This window comes from Podarcis pityusensis (genome assembly GCF_964106645.2).
Source record: "Podarcis pityusensis genome assembly, chromosome: 13".
In the NCBI taxonomy this organism is placed as follows: Eukaryota; Metazoa; Chordata; class Lepidosauria; order Squamata; family Lacertidae; genus Podarcis; species Podarcis pityusensis.
In genome coordinates this window covers 48,399,678-48,419,123 of record NC_138038.1, presented here as the reverse complement: position 1 = coordinate 48,419,123, position 19,446 = coordinate 48,399,678, and the positions used below count along the sequence as shown (strand labels likewise).

Sequence of the window (19,446 nt, the reverse complement as noted above, 5' to 3'; positions counted from 1 at the left end):
GTTGCTCTGTCCTGGTATCGGAACATAAGGAAGCTGCCTTATATTGAGCCCAGTATTGCCTACACAAATTGGCAGCAGTGGCTCTCCAAGGTTGCAGGTGAGCTTCTCCCCCAGCCCTCCCGGGAGATGCCAGGAATTGATCCTGGGACCTTCCTCTTGCAGAGCAGATGTTCTACCACTGAGCTTCAGCCTTTCCCATTTGACTCTGATAACAGGAGCTGAAGTGGAGCTTCTGGAAGGTTGACCAGTTGTTCTTTATCCTTGAAGTTCTCAGCTCCAAGAATCATCTGAATGCTGGTCTATAGGGAAGCTGGTGGGATACAACTAGGCTACCTTTGCAGCCTTCTCCAAGCCTCACATGCAGCAGCTCCAAGCCCCATCTACTCCCCCAGCCTCCCTTACATAAAGATGCTCAGCTGGAAGATGGTAGCAAGGAAGACTTGCAATTCAGCATCAGCTAGGAAGCCCAAGAATCAACAGAAGACCCCTGAGTACAGGATAAAAATGCTTCTCCTCTTTCTCAGGCATTGTATCGTTCACTTCCTTCCCGGAATGGCTAGGACATTCCAAAGAGTCCCTTCTCCTGTGGGGTATCTATGTTCCTATCTTCTCAAGACCCATAATGTAAAAATAAAGCTGTCTTTTATTTTACTTATTTATTGTAAAAAAAAACCCTCAAAGCAGTTTTCAAACAGTAAAATCATAATAAATCTACAACTCTTCTTTAAAACATACAGAAGTTTAAATGCTAAACAGATTAAAATTACCTCACCGATCCCAAGGCTGGAGTTGATCGAAGCAACCCGACCTCTGCCGAGTGACCCACAGTTTCTGTTCGGGATTCATTTCTGTTGCAATGAGTCCTTCAGAGTTTCCCCTTAACCATTCTCTTATGAAGTGCCTTAAAAAAAGAAAATTTCCAGTTAGTGACGTCCTAACTGGCCTGAAGGTGTGAAGGAAAGGTGTGAAAATAAACAAACAATTGAGGTCCAGGGAGCTAATAACTTCCTCTTTTCTCTCTCACATGTTTGACACCTTTTCAAAACCCAAAGATTTCATTGCTGAGAAAAACAAGGCTGTGTGAACTACACGGTTCGGGTGAATCTCACTTGCAAAAACTCTAACCGTTTTGTTTTTATTTAGCCATGTTCACACTAATTAGTCATTGTGTTTCACCACATAACCGCCGCACCCTGTTTTCTTCTGTCCAAAACTTGGAAAAAATACATTTCATCACGTAATTGGCTCATGGTATAATTCTGTTCATCCCGCCAGTTAAACAGAGCAATGTATTCACCAGTGGCATATGGATATGCATTTATATCTTTCAGCATCCATCCCTTGGGCTCCATTCACCACTGTACACCAACTAGGCCTCAGGCCCCTTCCTTTCCTCCTCCAGCTGCCGGCACCCCTGCTCTCCTCAAAACCACGTTGAAGAGCCAGAAGATGCAGAAGTCTTGGTCATGAGCTCCCAGGCCTCCTTGGCTGCTTCCCTGGGCTTGACCGGTAGTTAGTTAAGCTTAACAGGTGTTTGTTTTTCTGGTCTTGGGGGCGCTCAAGGTGATGCAAAGATATCAAGGATTCCAGAGGAACAAACAAACTCAGACTGCAATCCTATGTGGACTTGGCAGGGAGTCAGGCCTGTTGTCATTCACCTTGTTCACCTCAACCACCAATGAGTTCAAAGTCCCATTGAAACCCCAGTGGGGTTTTCTTCTGCGTATGCATGTATGGCGAATTTAGTGAAGTATGATTATGTTGTGAATGGAACTTACACCCAAGTTACAGTGGTACCTCTGGTTAAGAACTTAATTCGTTCCGGAGGTTCGTTCTTAACCTGAAACTGTTCTTAACCTGAAGCACCACTTTAGCTAATGGGGCCTCCTGCTGCCACTGCGTGATTTCTGTTCACATCCTGAAGTAAAGTTATTAACCTGAGGTACTACTTCTGGGTTAGCGGAGTCTGTAACCTGAAGTGTTTGTAACCCAAGGTACCACTGTATAAGGACAATGCTGTCAAAGAAGCCAACTCAAGCTCAAGGGCCATGCTAGGCCTTACTTAGTGCTAGGCCTCACCCCCCATTTATTGATATTAACCATTTTTTTGGTAGCCGATTTTGCTCCCTCCAATAGTTGTAAATTCTTACTTCCCATCCAATACTTCATATTGGTTGAATTGTGAAGACAATATATCTATTCTACAATAGGACTTCTTCTGGTTTCTCTTCTTCCCATAGGAGCCAACTCCTAGGGGCCGAGGGGGCTTTGGCTCCCCCAATAAAATATTTGAGGACCCCCCCCCCCAAGTTGATGGGCATTGCTGTTCAAATGGTGTGCATGCACCACATCATGTGATTGATTATGCATGGTGGGGCTTACCTAGGTCCCCCCCAATATTTTATTCAAGTTTGCACCGTTGCTTCTTCTGCCTCCAGCTCCCCCTCCATGCCCCCTCAGAACTGCTCTGGAGGGTCCCTCAACCTTATGGAACAGATTTTGGGCCATGCAGAAGACAGAGGAGACCCATGGTGTGAGCAGGTGTCTGCTTGCTTCGTTCTCCTCAGTTTATGGAAAAATGTACTCAGCAGCTTGAAATTTCATTTATCTATTTATTATTTAGAAACGAAATAGCCAAACAACACATAAAATGGCAACCAGCAGAATGTCTCCCCTGTCCCACACTCCAACATATTGCAAGACGTGTTTTGGGAACCAATTCTTCCCTTCTGCAAAAAATCACCCCTCTGAGAGGACTTGGGCAGCAGAGGTATCAACCCCCTTCACAGCCTTTTCAGATATTCATGCTTTTCTCCCACTGGCTGAGGCTCCTCATAGGCTCTTCCCCCCTTCTGTACCTTGAAATTAATTTACACTGCAATAGCTTGTCCTGCCCTGGTTCCTGCAGCAAGGTGGGTTAGTCAACAGACTGCAGCAGTTTCCCTTTAAAATAGTGTTTTCAACTCAAAACGCTCTGGGTGCCTTTGGGGTATGTTTTTGGGCATGAACTGGCAACTATGTACCTTTCCCAAAATCTCATGTTCCAAATTGTTGAGTACTGCCCTTAGAGGCCTAGGAGTCCAGTCAGAAGGAAAGTTTTGCATACCCGCCAGGAAAAACAGGACATCCCAGTTTTTGAGTGAGATTGTGGTGGCCGTTTTGAGTGCCGTGATCTAGCGTGCTCTCATGCCACGCTCTCACCCCGCAAAAATCACTTCAGGGGAATGAGATTGCAGCACGGGTCACATGACTTGCCCGGGAGCACATCCTGGAAGACGATTGTCCCATTTTTTTTATCTGAAAAAGTTGAACAGTATGGTTTTGGGTCTTCAGATGGCTCCATAAAAGTCTAGAAATTCTGTGAAGTGAGAAACAGCTATTTTGGACAGCAAGGTTCTGATTCTGATTCTTAAAAAAGACTCTCTACAGCAGTGGACAACCATGTTCAACAGAGCTTTAATTTATTACTTATTTCTTTCCAAGCAAGGAATAAAGAGGTTAATTTCATCAAGGCTAAAATCCATAGCACACATTTCATCTTCTGATGCTTGCCACTGATAGCAACATGGCTGAAGGCTGGTATTGACATTTGGATAAGTCATCCCCAGAACAGATGTGTCCTGTTTATGCTAGCAAATGTGGCCAGGCATGCGTTTCCACTTTCAGCCCAAGGCAAATGCTACTAGTCAGATGGAGACAGGCAGATGTGATGTGTGGGGCTTTCAATAGAAACTCATTTCCTTATGTGCAGTGAGTCAGCTAAAAATGTCATAAGGCATGTGTTTGCTGTGGGAAACCAAAGTGAATAGCAAGTTGGTAATGGAAACCCTCCTTTGCAAAAAAAATACACTCCTTAATTTTGTGTAGGCACTATATGAAAGAGAGGCTGACATATCCCTATGTCCGATATGGAAAACTGAGGCACAGCTTATGCTTGGGGTGTATCACGGTTAAAGTGCATTCTCACACAGAGAAAAATAACAAATATATGAGCCCATCACTTGGCTGACATGATCGCTCCTGAGTGTCCTGTCTAGTGTTTAGGAGCCTGAGCATCTCCTTGGCACTCTGAGGAGCTCCCGACTAGTCCTAAATCAGAGTAGACCTATTGAAGTTAAAAGATATAACTGAGTTTAATTGATTTCAATAGGTCTACCCTAAGCAGTACTTAGTTGAATACAAAACCAAAAAACACACACACCGATGTTCACCTGTGGTGTAACGCATTTTGATGGCATTGCTGCCTGCTCCACTGTGGGGAAAGGGAGTTCTTTTTTCTATTTGTTCTTGGGAAGCTCTTTAAAAACAACAACTTTTCAAGAGATAAAGCTTTTTTTAGTTATAAAAAGGGTGTTTCTTGAATAAACTGAACCCTTTTTTCCCTCTGGATGCAGTGTGGGATATACTTAAAACTAGAAAAGTAGATACAGTAACAATTCAGAAGGACTGTAAAATGTTCATGAGAAATGTAAGCTTAATGTACAGCAGGAGTAAAGGCAAACATTCTTTTTGATATATGTGGTACAATACTCTGTCTACTGCATTCAGAGTTGAAATTGCAATATCCTCTTTTTGGGTTTTGACTAGGTAGGCAACAATAGCTAAAATGAAATTTGACCACGACTGAGTCACAGCGATGGGCGGTATGCAATGCTAGTCCTAAATCAGAGTAGACCCATTGGAGTTAAAAGGGATAATTGAGTTTAATTCATTTCATTAGGTCTACTTTAAGTAGTACTTAGTTGAATACAACACACACACACACACACACACACACACACACACACACACACACACTGAATGGAGGCAAAATTAAAGCATACATGTTTGAAGGATAAACAACCAGTCCAATAGGTCCAGTTCAAATGGAACACTGGCAGCAAAAGGCCAATCATGTCTAGTCATATATTAGTCCCGTTTAGTTTGATAGGACTTGCTCCCAGATACAGGATGAGACAAAGCAAGACAGAAATGGCATCTGTCCAGTCAACTTTTCCCCAAAAGTGAATGGAGAAATATTAAGTCCTTGATTGTGCTGGTGATGAAAGAATATACAGTCTTTTATGTTAGGCAACTTATTGTCCCTCTTCAGATGACCCTTCATTTAGTTATTTCACCTGGAATTGCAAAACAACCATAATTAATGTCATGGAAGAAAATAATGTCACACAACCCTCCACTGTTTCACAACCTCCTGTCCCGTCTACCTCTGCCATTTAGTGATGTAATAAAGCTGTCTTTCAACAGCATAGGGAGGGTTTTTTTTGCTGGGTGGAAACAATGGTTTGGAGTTCCTGAAAGACTGGAACTGACAGGGGGGTTATCTACATCGCTTAGAGTGCTGGATCTGTACAGGTTCTGCTTGAAATTGCTGAAATACAGTCGTACGTCAGAAGTCAAACGGAACCCGTTCTGGTAGTCCGTCCAAGTTCCAAAATGTTTGGAAACCAAGGCGTGGCTTCCGATTGGCTGCAGGATGTTTGGGTTCCAAAAAATGTTTGCAAACCTGAACACTCACTTCCAGGTTTGCGGCATTCAGGAGCCAAAACGTTTGAGTCGCAAAGCGTTCAACTTCCAAGGTACGACTGTATATCCATATAGGGAGGGGGAAATGCATTATCAAAGCTCTGAATATTTATTCTGCATCTTTGACAAATATTCCTTCGACTTGTATAACCTGAACGCTTTGCAAAATAATTGTCTTTTCTAGAATCTTGGCTTGGCCTACCCCATGAAGACCATAGTACCTGCATGTTGCTTTTGCGTTCTCTCATTTCTCCCTTATCCTGTCTGCTACAAGTGAGTTACTATTGATCATTTTTACTATCTCCCTCTGCCCCATATATCTTACCTTGAAGACAGTTACAGTGACACTGTAGAAAAGGCTCACGAGGAAAAGGATGATGAAAGTGGAAAGGATTGATGAGATGTTTTTGAGTTCTTCATCGTCATCAGTATCCACGATCACATCTAGGTAAGCTTTAGAGGATACATGCAGATCAGATTTTTCTGCAGTTTAGAAACATGGGGAGGTCTCAGTGTAGCCAAGCGACGCAGGGGACAAAACTGGGTTACATAAAGAGTGTGAGGAACTGTGGAAAAGATACTTAGGGAGACAAGAGAATAATTTTTTTTTTGACTGGGCACAATCAAACATTGATGCTGACAGGTGACAGGTGGTGTTGAGAAAAGGCAAGGGGTGCTGATTTAGCTAAGGATTGGAATGGTAGCATGCTGCAGCAAGGGGCATTAAATATTGTGAATGGTTTACTGTTTCCTCCTTTGGTTGTGCTGGCAGCATGATGCTGATTTTGCCTCATCTAATATGCAATTAACTTAAAGAGCTGAGCTCATGTTGATGGAGCCATGTTAGGAGTTCTGCATGGCATGACCTGCTTGCTGAAGGGAGTCTAGAAGCCCTTATTCAACATGATGCTCTCTTAACCACGAAGAGCCCTCAGGAATTTTGCAATAACTGCCCACCCAGCCTGGATGATTTTTGAGTTGTTCTTGACATGGCATCGTACACAGGATTGCATATTGTATTGTATTATACAGTAAGTTGCAAATGTAGCCTGTCTTACTGAGCCTACATCTTTAAAGTAGAATGCAACTTTAATGAATAATGAGCGTACATTAATGATGAAATATACGAGAGGAGATGTCTCAACCATGAGACACATTTATAAGAGTTTATCTTATGATTCAAAGATGGGGATTATTTGGAATTTTTCAACCAATGTTCTGCCACAGAGTATGGATGCCCATCTTCCCAAAATAGCATTCCATTTAGCATTCTGTTTAACACTTATGAACCTACAAATGACCTTACATTTGTATCTCAGCTGTCATCAGTACTGTATGTGTGACAAAATGAGAAAAGCCACACTACTATATTTGACTGAGTAGAAGGTTGAACTTTTGTCTTCTGTTCATAAATTTAGAACTCAGCCTGCTCCATCATATTGGTGTGACCTATTTTGTGTATGTGTGTACAGATACAAGCCTTTTATCCTGTAGATTCCTTTCAGTTTTTATCTCCAGTAATAAGCATGGACCTTCTAAACCTTTGTTTATTAGAAGCAAATAGGGGATTCTGTGCAGCAAAGGTGTCAGCAGAACAAACAACTCCAGGTACGTGAGGCAAGTCTCTGTGGGAGAAGGCTGTTCCTGCTCCAGGAGCACTATCCAATTTAACCAGACTCCATATATGAAAGGAACCTAAGAATGAAAAGTGCTCTTCTTCCCAAAAGAAATTCCTTTGGGCTGCACCTCAATACCAACCAGTACTGAAGAAATCAAAGTGCTCTCCTGGGCACCACATTCCACTGTGGTTGAGATGCTTGCTGATATTTTTTTTTGGCTTTCTACAGCCTACCATTACCAAGAAGAAGTGGGGAATTGTTATGAGTGAGGAGGACAACTTTTGCAACTTTTGCTTAACGTGAATGAAAGAATTGGCCTAGTTTTTTTCACAGCCTTGCCTTCCTCAGTGTTGTTTGGAAGAGTGGAAAGGAGGTATGGGACATGGGTGACCTATACCTCCAAACAGGCATGTGTCCCCAGCATTGTTTATTTTCCTAGCTCCTGATATGCTAGAGGCAACTGCACTTTGTGTCCTGAGAGAGTGACTATGGAAAAGGAAATCCTGTGTAAGATCTGCCATGGATTATTTTTTGGGGGGAGGGGAGCAGATGGTGGGAAGGCAGGGACAATATATTCTATTTTAAGGAAGAGTGCTGGAGTAGCAGCAGCTCTGGGTCCCTCTAATCTTTTCTGTAGTCTTCTGAGTGACTACACTATCTGAGTGACTTACACTATCTGTAAGGATAGTGGAAGATTTGACCTGGCCAAGGATTCGGAAGGTCAGAGATTTGTGTGCGTGTGACTGAATGAATTCAATAAATTAGTTCATGTTGATATTTCTGTTTTAAATGTAGTAAGAATAATAGAAGAAGACTCCTGCAGAATCAGGTCAAAGGCCCATTTAGCATCGGATAATCTCCGTGGGCAATTGTATACATTTGGGAAGCCCATGAACAGGACCTGAATGCAACAGTGGTTCCCACCACCAGCAGCAATTGGTATTCAGAGGCAGATTGCCTCCAACAGTGTAGGTGGAATAATAATAATAATAATAATAATAATAATAAATACCCTGCCGATTTGGCTGGGTTGCCCCAGCCCCTCTGGGGAACATAGCCATTGTAGGTAGTAGCCATTGTCAATGATAACAAAAGCAACCATAACCTTTATTTATTTATTTATTTATTTTGTGCTATATGTTTATATGCCATGCTTGTTAATGAAGCTCTAGAATTTTCCAACATGATGCACCTAATGCACAAAGTGATTTCTGGAAACAGTAAGTCCTGCAAACACAATCATGGAAGATTGGGTTCTATCTAATGCTTCTATCACCCTCTGAAAAATCCAGATCATATTTGAGAAGGTGCTGTGAGTAGAAGCTTTCCCATCCAATTCCCATCCAATTCAAAGGGGGGTAGAGACCTCATCTCATGTTTGTGTGACTGGGGATTAACATTAACCCCCTTATCACCATTTCTAACCACAAGACAGAATTATCTTCATATGTTTCGATAAACTTTCTTTATTTCAAACTATTGTTTTACTTCAAAGAGATGAGGCTAGTTAATTCTACAACCTTCAGGGTACATCACCCCACTTTTCCTCCACAAAAGGCCAATAATTAAACAAATGGAGACACAAGAAGGGAAAGCAGATGCTGGCAGAATTAGGAAGATGAGAAAGATGTGTAGGAGGCTTGACAAGAATGGCTATTGGCAAGTGCTGGCAATGTCGGAGAGCACGAGGGAGACGTTGACAACGGTTGGTTTACCCGTATTCTTGTCTACGGTCTTCTGAGACGTCTGAAGGGGCAACATCTCATGCCCCACCACGCAAGTGTAAGTATTTCCAGAATTCCACTCTTCTGCGTTGATGTTCAGCATGCTATAGGCGTAATACCGCATGGGTGCCTTGGACTCCTGGGTGGCTGTGCTGGTGAAGTATTTGGAAGCATCCACGGGCTCATCATTCCGCAGCCATTTGACAAAGAACTCAGGAGGGGAGAAATCTTTCATCAAACAAGTGACAGTGGCTGTTTCCTGCAGAGCCAGCTGATCCGAAGGAGGAGGAAGGATGTAGATATGTGGAGCAGAGGGGTTGCCATCTGGAAGGTTAAAGGAGGGGGGGTGAAGAGATTATCGAATGCATGGTTTCAAAAGTACATTGCTAACCATCTTGTTTCCTTCCTTTCTTAACCATGATCTCATTTTTTTGGTTTGAGAGAGTCAGATGAAGACATATAAGATGAATGGTAGACGTCTTCTAGCAGGGTGACCTGGACATTGACCAAAGATGACCAGATGCAATGGCTTTCTAAATTTGGATTTTTATTAAAGACTGTGATGACATGGTTCACGTTCCCACTAAGCACATGCAGACACATCTTCTCTTCATTGCTGAGGTTGGCTTAGAATGGGAGCTTCATCTACTCTATGAGCAGTCTTGTATCATTTATGACCCATTAAGCCACATGGACAATACCAAGGATTTTTGATAGCCTACTAGGAGCTAAATTGTTGTTCTGTTTCGGTTGCCTGTCTGAAAAAGGCACATGAAATGCCACACAATACATGGCTGGTGGGTTGTCTTTGCCTTTATGGGCACTGCTTGTCCCTAAACTGAAGGCCATGAATACAGTTTCTATGCTGCAGGTTGGTGTGACCTGAAATTTGTGAACTGAAACTAAGTGGTGAAATATTTTTGCTTTGGAAGTTGGAAACCCACATTTGAATCTCTTAAAGTTCACACTGGTTGGCCTCAGTCACACCATTGTAACTCATTTTGGTCTACCTCATTAGACATCCAGTGCATTAAAAGGAACTATTAAAATAATAAGTATGAGCAAAAGAAGTACTAACTGAAATTAAATCAACTGAAATGGAGACATCTTTACGTCTGCCATAGGCTTAGATTCAGGTATCAAATCAGCCATTCCCAAAATGCTACTCTCCTGATATTTTGGACTCTGAAACATATCTGCCCTAGTTAGCATGACCAATAGTCAAAGATGATAGAAATTTTAGTCCAGAATCGCTGGAGGCCACCAGGTTGGGAAAAATCTATACTTAATGATTGTTAGGGCAGAACAAAACTATTCTGAGCCTTCTGGAGTCTGGTAAAGCCAAAGTCCTAATAAGGTGACATTGAGCGTTGTTAGCCATTTTTGTAGGATGATGTAAAATAGACACCTACCTTGAGGCTTGCGCAGGGATCTGACTTCCATTGAGGGAAATAAAGCTGGGTGAATAATTTTGCATTTGAAAGTTTCCCCTTTGTTCCACTCATCTGCACACACCGTAGCTATTGCATCCTTGAATAGCAGACCACTGCTTTCTTGTTCTTGGGACGGTTTAAGGATAGTCTCTAGGGGTGTGTCATCATCTGCTCGTGTCCAGGTGACTTTCAGCTCCTCAAGATCTTGCTCCTCAGGTATGTTCGAAATTCTGCAGGTCAGATTGGCCATCTTGGTTTGGAAGATATCAACAAAGGAAGGCTGGATGGTCTCAACCTTGACAGGGACAAGGAGATCTAAAAAAGAAGAGCATTCAGTTCCACAGCAGACCAACTTCTATTGACACCTCAAAACCTGTTTTTTCTTAATCCCCAACATATATCTGATTCAATCAATCAATCAGTTTATTACAGTCATAGACCAGCAGTCAGAGAATAGAATATTAAGTGGGGAAAAACAAAACTGATAATTAAAACAGATAAAAACTAAAAACAAATAAAAACATTCAGTTAAAACAACTGTAAGAGGGTCAGAACTAAAAGACTCGCATTAAAACAGACAATTAAAACAGTTCTATTTTTATGGCCAACTAAAATTGAGAATTTCTCCATCCTTTGTGTGCACCATATAGATTGGAAAAGGTCTTGTAGATGGGAGTCCTTGCCAGCTGCTGCACAAGTGTGTTTCCTTAGTGATCCACTGATTTTGTTTGTTTTTTGTCTATAAAAATAATGTCAGCATTGGCTCAGTAGAAAAGAATGGGGGCAATGACTACCATAATATCTCATGTAACACTAAAACCAAGGTTGGACCTACCCCAGCAGTATCCTAGAATATGCTGAAGGATACTGTTTCTGCAATATGTGTCTTCACTTCATACCTTGCCCTAGAATCTGTTTAGGTAAGATAACTCAGTATTCTAGAGCAAGTCCTCCTCTGGTTCAGCCTGTAGGCATGTATAGATTCTGATGAAATCCTAGATGAGTTTTAGTGAATAAACTAGAATCTCTGCTGTGTTACTCAACAAATATTCCCAGAATGCAATCAAATATATTGAGTGCTTCTTCCTGAGGACAAGATTAGATCTGTCCCTGTTGCGTTGGAACGGCAAACAAGTTTCCTGATGGAATTTTCAACTTACTGCCACAAATAAGGGGTTCACAAATGGGGAACATAGCCATTGTAGGTAGTAGCCATTGTCAATGATAACAAAAGCAACCATAACATTGATTGATTGATTGATTGATTGATTGATTGCTATATGTGTATATGCCCTGCTTGTTAATGAAGCTCTGGATTCTTCCATCATGGTGCACCTAATGGACCAAGTGATTTCTGGAAACAGTAAGTCCTGCAAGCACAATCATGGAAGATTGGGTGTCTATTGCTTCTATCACCCTCTGAAAATTCCAGATCATATCTGAGAAGATGCTGTAGGTGGAAGCTTAATTTCCCATCCAATTCAAAGGGGGGTAGAGACCTCATCTGACGTTTGTGTGACTGGGGGTTAACATTAACCCCCTTATTACCATTTCTAACCACAAGACAGAATTATCTTCTTATGTTTTGATAAACTTTCTTCATTTCAAACTATTGTTTTACTTCAAAGAGATGAGGCCAGTTAATTCTACAACGTTCAGGGTACAACACCCCTCTTTTCCTCCACAAAAGGCCAGTAATTAAACAAATGGAGACACAAGAAGGGAAAGTAGGTGCTGGCAGAATTAGGAAGCTGAGAAAGATGTGCAGGAGGCTTGACAAGAATGGCTATTGGCAACTGCTGGCGATGTCGGAGAGCAAGAGGGAGACGTTGACAATGGTTGGTTTACCCGTATTCTTGTCTATGGTCTTCTGAGATGTCTGGAGGGGCAACATCTCATGCCCCACCACGCAAGTGTAAGTAGTTCCAGAATTCCACTCTTCTGCATTGACGTTCAGCATGCTATAGGCGTAATACCGCTTGGGTGCCTTGGACTCCTGGGTGGCTGTGCTGGTGAAGTATTTGGAAGCATCCACGGGCTCATCATTCCGCAGCCATTTGACAAAGAACTCAGGAGGGGAGAAATCTTTCATCAAACAAGTGACAGTGGCTGTTTCCTGCAGAGCCAGCTGATCCGAAGGAGGAGGAAGGATGTAGATATGTGGAGCAGAGGGGTTGCCATCTGGAAGGTTAAAGGGGGGGGGATGAAGAGAATATCAAATGCATGGTTTTAAAAGTATCTTGTTGCCTTCCTTTCTTAAGCATGACCTCATTTATATGGTTTGAGAGAGTTAGATGAAGACATAAGATGAATGGTAGACGTCTTCTAGCAGGGTGACCTGGACATTGACCAAAGATGACCAGATGCAATGGCTTTCTAAATCTGGATTTTTATTAAAGACTGGGATGACTTTGGATGACATGGTCCACTGCTCAGTGTGTGCATGTACGTAAAAAGAGTGGAAGAGCACAAGAGAAACAGAGAGACTATGGTTCACATTCCCACTAAACCAATGCAGACACATCATCTCTTCATTGCTGAGGTGGGCTTAGAATGGGAGCTTCATCTACTCTAAGAGCAGTCTTGTATCATTTATGACCCATTAAGCCACATGGACAATACCAAGGATTTTTGATAGCCTACTAGGAGCTAAATTGTTGTTCTGTTTCGGTTGCCTGTCTGAAAAAGGCACATGAAATGCCACACAATACATGGCTGGTGGGTTGTCTTTGTCTTCGTGGGCACAGCTTGTCCCTAAACTGAAGGCCATGAATACAGTTTCTACGCTGCAGATTAGTGTGACCTGAAATTTGCGAACAGAAACTGTGGTGAAATATTTTTGCTTTGGAAGTTGGAAACCCACATTTGAATTTCTTAAAGTTCACACTGGTTGGCCTCAGTCACACCATTGTAACTCAGTTTGGTCTATCTCATTAGGCACCCAGAGAAATAAGAGGAACTATTAAAATAATAAGTGTGATCAAAAAAAGTACTAACTGGAATTTAATCAATTGAAATGGAGACATCTTTAGGTCTGCCAAAGGCTTAGACTCAGGTATCAAATCAGCCATTACCAACTGCTAGTCTCCTGATATTTTGGACTATGAAAGATAGCTGCCATAGTTTGCATGACCAATAGTCCAAGGTGATAGAAATTTTATTTTTATTTTTTAACAATTCTTCAGTTTATTCATATGCTGACAAACATATATGCCATACAAACAAATACCAACTAAAGATAACAAAATAGAAAAAGAGAAAAAGAGAAAAGAAAAGAAAAGATTGCTAAAAATAAATATATATCTAAAAGACTGGTGTTATATGTAACCAAATACTCATTTCCATTAGAGATTTTAGTCCAGAATAGCTGGAGGCCACCAGGTTGGGAAAAATCTATACTTAATGATTGTTAGGGCAGAGCAAAACTATTATGAGCCTTCTGGAGTCTGGTAAAGCCAAAGTCCTTTAAAAAAGTGACATTGAGGGTTGTTAGCCATTTTTGTAGGATGATGTAAAATAGATACCTACCTTGAAGCTTGCGCAGGGATCTGACTTCCATTGAGGGAAATAAAGCTGGGTGAATAATATTGCATTTGAAAGTTTCCCCTTTGTTCCACTCATCTGCATTCACTGTAGCTACTGCATCCTTGAATAGCAGCCCACTGCTTTCTTGTTCTTGGGACGGTTTAAGGAAAGTCTCTAGGGGTGTGCCATCAACTGCTCGTGTCCAGGTGACTTTCAGCTCCTTAAGATCTTGCTCCTCAGGTATGTTCGAAATTCTGCAGGTCAGAATGGCTGTTTTGGTTTGGAAAATAGCAGCAAAGGAAGGATGGATGGTCTCAACCTTGACAGGGACAGGAAGATCTAAAAAGAAGTAAGAAGAACATTCAATTCCACAGCAGACCAACTTCTATTGGCACCTCAAAACCTGTTTGCCCTTAATCCCCAACATATATCTGATTCAAAATCCAAAGTACACAAGAGTTCTATTTTTATGGCCAACTAAAATTGAGAATTTCCCCATCCTTTCTGTGCACTATATAGATTGGAGAAGGTCTTGTAGATGGGAATCCTTGCCAGCTGCTGCACAAGTCTGTTTCCTTAGTGATCCACTGATCTGCCATATCTAGTGTTTCTACACTGTGCTTTGTAAAACCTCAAATACACAAAGCCTTCATTAGGGGAAATATTTTTTAAAAAATACAAGGAGATTTTGTTTGTTTTTTGTCTATAAAAATAATGTCAGCATTGGCTCAGTAGAAAAAAATGGGGGCAATGACTACCATAATATCTCATGTAACAATAAAACCAAGCTTGGATCTACTCCAGCAGTATCCTAGAATATGCTGAAGGATACTGTTTCTGCAGTATGTGTCATCAGATCTTGCCCTAGAATCTGTTTAGGTAAGGTAACTCAGTATTCTAGAGCAAGCCCACCTCTGGTTTAGCCTGTAGGCATGTATAGATTCTGATGAATTCCTAGATGAGTTTTAGTGAATAAACTAGAATCTTTGCCGTGTTACTCAACAAATATTTCTAGAATGTGACCAAATATATTGAGTGCTTCTTCCTGAGAACAAGATTAGATCTGCCCTGTTGCGTTGGAACGGCAAACCAGTTTCTGGATGGAATTTTCAACTTACTGCCACAAATAAGGGGTTTGCTGATGTTCCTTATCCCATTGAATTTCTCATTGAACACGTTGCAGGAAAACTTCTTGCCATTGTCCCAGTCTCTCTTGGTGACTGTTAGCTCACTCCTAAGGCTGTGACTGCATTTTGAGGTTGAAATGGTAATGGGGCCATCCGATTCAAGAACTGCTTCATCCCTCAGCCACTGGAGCGTGGTTTTCTCAGTGTGCAGATTAATAGCATTGCAGGTGATGGTGGCATTTAAGGGGGACCCCACAAAATCCATTAGGCGTGGTGCGCTGATGATAATGTTAGGTGGAGTGGCCGGGTTCAGTGCTTGAGAAGGAAGGAAAACAGTGCAAAGTAACTGTTTCATCGCAGATGAATCCAGCAACCCAAGGGTAAGATATACAACTGGAGGTATTCTTATGTGGAGAGGTCTGCAGACCAAATTCATGAGATTGTCTTCTAGCAGATTGTGTGCCTGGCCTACTCTAGAGAAGCATATTCACATTAAATCAACTGGAGCAGGGCTTCATTTGAGGCAAACCAAATGTGAGTTGGGTTCAGCCTGCAGAGGCAGGGCGCAGCCTCAGAACAAATTTAAGAGTAAAAACAGAGAAGGTAAAGAGTTCATTTCCCATGCTACAGGGTAATCATATGCCAGGGCTCATACAAACTTCTGCTTGTCCCACTGCTTTCCCCCAGGAAAACCCAGTCTTTGTTGCTCAATAGGAGGAAACATCAGTCAGGTTTTTGTTGGTTTGACATTTGCGCCAATTCAGCAGTGAAGAGCGGTTTTTGTCTGGGAAAAGGAAAATTGCTCGGACCCATGCTTTCTAGACATGGGACAAGGGGAAGGGGAAAGAAACACTATTTCTCATCTTAAATCAAGGGCAAGATCCTCTCCTTTCCTTTCTCTCCTTGAAATAAATAAATAAACATCCAATGCAGGAATGTCTTAGTTCTGACCTGGACTTACATAATTGTTCATTGTGTCAAGAAGATAAAATGATGTGCTGTAAAGCACTTTAGGAACTAGATAGTTAATTGGATGCAAGATACATACTTGATGCTAATATCCTGGTTTGTGTTGCTGTTGGCTGCTGGGTAATGTTGTTTTTTGAAAGAAAAAAAGAAAGAAAAGACAAATAAATTCACTTACGCTGACGAACCACTCGTACTGTCCTGGTTGTTGCAGAGTGAGCAGCCGTGCAATAGAAGGGATTGAAATTGCTCCAAGCATCAGCAGAAATAACTGCCTGGGAGCTTACGGTGAAAGCCCCATTGGAGGACCAGATTGAAGGAAATTTCTTAATCTCGAAGGTCCTGCCAGTGGCATTGCTCCAGGAGAAAATGACTGGGTCAGGGAAACCCTTGGCCAAACACCCTACGGTGATTCTTGCATCATTTGTAATGCACTTAGAAGACGGAATAAGTGGGAAAACGGTGGGGGCACCTGGAGAAACTGTGGGAGAGAAGAAAAACAAAAGGATAGAGTGCTTTTGGAAGATGTAAAATCTTCAGCTGAGATTGGTTATCTGAAAGGTAATGAACTATTGTTTTGTAGAGAAAGAAACATTAACGTATGTGTGCTATTGCTGAGATGAGTTATTCTGATGCTGTTTTTTTGACTACAAGAGGCATGTTTTAGGGTCCTGAGGTATCACCTTACAGTGGTACCTCGGGTTAAGTACTTAATTCGTTCCGGAGGTCCGTTCTTAACCTGAAACTGTTCTTAACCTGAGGTAGCACTTTAGCTAATGGGGCCTCCTGCTGCTGCCGTGCCACCGGAGCACGATTTCTGTTCTCATCCTGAAGCAAAGTTCTTAACCTGAGGTAATATTTCTGGGTTAGCAGAGTCTGTAACCTGAAGCGTATGTAACCTGAAGCGTATGTAACCCGAGGTACCACTGTATTTCTGTTTTTAGTTCTCAACTGCTCAACTGCTTCTTGGTCTTCATTGTTAATATGGAATATGGGGTGGGGAGTAGGGGAAGCTTGGTCGGCCTCACAGGATTGTCAAAGCTTTTCTCATGACTTTGGGCATGTAGGACAAGGCAAAGAATGTGGTACCTTTCAGATATTGCCAGATTACGAATCCCACCACTGGGCATGTCGGCTGGGAATGATGAGAACTGGGGCCTAACAACATCTGAAGGGCACCACACTGGCTACTTTTAATGTGTATTAAGAGTATATAATCTTTCTATTTTCTTTCTAGCAGACCATCCAGGAGGGCAGTGAGATTGAAGTGTCCACAGACCGTGTTGACACTCCCAGCTATAAAGAGAAATCTCACTCAGGTGATAAACAAACAAAAAATGAAAAAAGGACTGAAATAGCAACCACCCCCACTCCAAAGAGGACTAAGAATGTTCACATTGGGTTTATTTACTCACAAGATTGCCTTACGCCACATGTGCCCACCTGACCTACAGAATCAGCACTATTACACTCATTCTGCAGTTGTAAAAACACACACATTTAAAATTGGCACTGGACTCCCTTCCTAATCATAGCAGGCAGATGCAGTTGCTTTGTAATCTTCATCTAGTAAGAGCTTGGCATAGTGCAGCCTCTGAAACAAACTCAGCCCCTGGCTCCCTTCTGCTGATCTCCACCAGATAAGTATTAATATCCAGGCCTCAGCTTTCCTCTGGTCTTTTCCTCACATCTCTCTTTTCAACTCATTTCCCTCTAGCTCAACTGCGGAAATTAACTCCTCACTTTATAACCTGCAGCCAATCCGAGTCTGCTATAGGCCAGAGCAATCAGAATGAGCTTATCTAATACTCCTAATCAGTGCTATTTTTATTTTTTTAAAAGAGGTGCCAGAACTTGTTCTCTTAGAATGGCAATGGCACCCACCTGAGAGGTGCCAGAACTGAGTTCCAGCTGAAAAAAAAGTCCTGCTCCTAATACATTCTCTCTTCTCTCAAAGTCTGTCCCCATGTATTTACTTCTAAACAGGCTCGCAGCATAGTAATAATACAAGTCCTTGAGCTTTGACAGTCACAGGGATCTCAGAATATATTTTCCTTCAAAACATATACACATAGACAATATTTCTTTACATTGTGTGGATAAAACAAAGGTCTGGAGATGTGTCCCAGGAGGACACTTTCTTCATCCCCAAACTCTCCCATGCAATGTACGAAGGGATTTTAAAACACTTTTTATGCTGTAGTACTGCAATTTATTTCGGTGAGCAGTATCTTGCTCACTTAGCAGCCACATGCTTGGAAGAACTGTGCACAGTTCCCTCTACTGTCTTTGGCCCCAGAGGACCAGCAGAAACCTTCCCAAAGAAGGGACTTGGTTGTGATGCTTGCTCACCTCCTAGCTAAGCATTAAATCTCTGGGGTTACTGAGTGAGTTACAGAGCTCAGATGTCCCACAACCGTTTCAGGGATGGTGCTGAAGGTTTGGCTGAGTTTGCCAAGCTTTGGGGAGGCTGAGACGTGACCAGTTGCTCCTCTTGGCCTTCCTGATGCCATTCATATCTCTCAGATAAGCATCCCAGACTCAATTGAGAGAATCCCCAGATAGGACTGAATACACTTCTGGGCTGAAAGCCTTTGCCAGTCAGTGTAGGCAATACTGAGCTAGGTGGACTAAGTGGTCTGACTCAGTATAAGGCTGCTTCCTGTATCCCTAGGACACCCTGAATTGCTCTCTGTGCAAAGCAATAGGTTTCTGAGCTGGGGGAATCTCAGGTGGCGTTCACCTTGAGGCATTGGAGGGAATTTGGGGCTTTTTGTAAAAGAGCCCCTTTAATGAGACACTGGGGTTCTGTTAAAACCCCTTGGCTCACAAAAGCTCCCTTTTGTCCATAAGAGACACAAACAGCCAAATTTGCTGCTTCGTTGCTGGAGACACCAAAAGATAGGATAAGGGCAGCATTTGGGAGTGAACCAGCTATGCTAGCTAAATAAAGGCTACAACTCCCTCTCAGTAGGCATGTAGGCTTCAGAACTTTGTCTATGCAAGCATTTTTTAGTAAGCAACAAAGGGCCTACCAAGGGCTGGCACGTCGAGGTGCAGGCAGGGAAAGTGATATTCAATGGTTTTTTTGCCAGCTATCCTCTGCAGCTGTTTGGGGGCTCTTTATGTATTCTTTGTGTGTAAATCCTATAAAAAGTCTTACTGGACAATGCCCAGTGTTCAGATTTTGGGAAATATCCTGCTGAATCAGTTAGTTTGCACAAACTAATAAATGCTGGGCTCTCACTCCTGAGTTTCATTGGCAAGATCCAGGGAGAACAGGGTTTTTTTTTACCTGCAGCAACCTGAGTTGCATGCGACTATCCCAGCTGTATGGTGGGACTGGGGGTGTGGAAAACCTCTCTGCACTTTCCCAGCTTTTGCAAAGTTAGCTTAAGGCCTATCCAAAAGCAATGCTTTGGGGAGAGGTGTAAGGAGCACCTAGTGCTCTTCACTGGGCTGAATGGAAAGGGCGGCACATATTCCAGCTGAAGGCTGAGCTTCCATTAACTGTGGTGAAGGAAAG

General features: G+C 42.3%; 1 long non-coding RNA gene and 1 gene segment (V, D, J or C); both read right to left on the bottom strand.

Annotated features, from left to right (window-relative positions):
* Positions 1-3,444: 3,444 nt before the first annotated feature.
* Positions 3,445-7,784, bottom strand: LOC308461726. The gene is made up of 2 exons (XR_013978954.1): positions 5,852-7,784; positions 3,445-5,117 (listed from the first exon to the last, which is right to left on the bottom strand). It is a non-coding gene; the product is annotated as an uncharacterized lncRNA (long non-coding RNA).
* Positions 7,785-8,798: 1,014 nt separating this feature from the next.
* On the bottom strand, positions 8,799-15,219 carry LOC308460941 (Ig mu chain C region-like). The segment is given in 5 exons: positions 14,946-15,219; positions 13,831-14,166; positions 12,151-12,483; positions 10,282-10,617; positions 8,799-9,193 (listed from the first exon to the last, which is right to left on the bottom strand).
* Positions 15,220-19,446: the final 4,227 nt, after the last annotated feature.